We start from the raw sequence: 839 nt of genomic DNA, 5'->3' as shown, positions 1-839 counted from the left end.
ACATCACCCTCATACAGTCTTCTCTGTACTTCCATTCCAAGCGAACGACATCTAAACACTTCCTTCATTCCTCCCAGCACCTTTCCTACTTAATTCATTCTAAACTTCACTTCTGCATCTGTTCTACCATCCACAACAACATTCATTCATTCATTGCCAGACGCCATGTATCCCAAACGGGGTGGCCATGGGCTTAGAGTTAGTTGTTTTACAGGGAGGGGCACTAATCCTCCACCAACCCCACTTGACACGTAGGGATGCCAACAGCATCTGGTGTTCCCAGGCGGTCACCCATCCAAGTACTAACCAAACCCAACGTTGCTTAACTTCGCTGATCGGATGGGAAGCGGTGTACTCAACGTGGTATGGCCGTTGGCATGTGACCCTAAATACTTAAAACACTACCTCCTCAAGCAACTCACCATTCAAAACTATATTCATCCTCCTACCATCTACTGATCTCGTACACTTCATCACATTACTCTTATTCTCATTTACTTTCAATTTCCTCCCTTCACACACCCTTCCAAACTCCTCTACCAACTGTCTCAATCTCTCCTCTGAATCAGCCACCAGTGCAGTATCGTTTGCAAACAGCAGCTGCTTCAGATTCCACTCTCTACCATCAACATTCACCAGACTCAGTCCTCTACCTAAAACTCTTGCATTCACCTTCCTTACAACACCATCCATACAAATATTAACCAACCAAGGCGACATCACATATCCCTGCCACAGCCCCATTCTCTCAGGAAACCAATCACTCAGTATATATATATATATATATATATATATATATATATATATATATATATATATATATATATATATATATATAT

The 839-nt window shown here is 42.0% G+C and overlaps 1 non-coding gene across 1 annotated transcript; it reads right to left on the bottom strand.

The window, feature by feature from the left end:
* Positions 1-258: 258 nt before the first annotated feature.
* On the bottom strand, positions 259-377 carry LOC145416876 (5S ribosomal RNA). The gene has a single exon (XR_013900366.1). It is a non-coding gene; the product is annotated as a 5S ribosomal RNA (ribosomal RNA).
* Between the last annotated feature and the right edge of the window lie 462 nt (positions 378-839).

The sequence above is a fragment of the Coenobita brevimanus genome, chromosome 13 (assembly GCF_032717465.1).
Source record: "Coenobita brevimanus isolate Jiangsu-jjx chromosome 13, ASM3271746v2, whole genome shotgun sequence".
NCBI lineage: Eukaryota > Metazoa > Arthropoda > Malacostraca > Decapoda > Coenobitidae > Coenobita > Coenobita brevimanus.
Note: the sequence above shows the minus strand (reverse complement) of the source record. Positions and strands in the feature narration are given on the sequence as shown.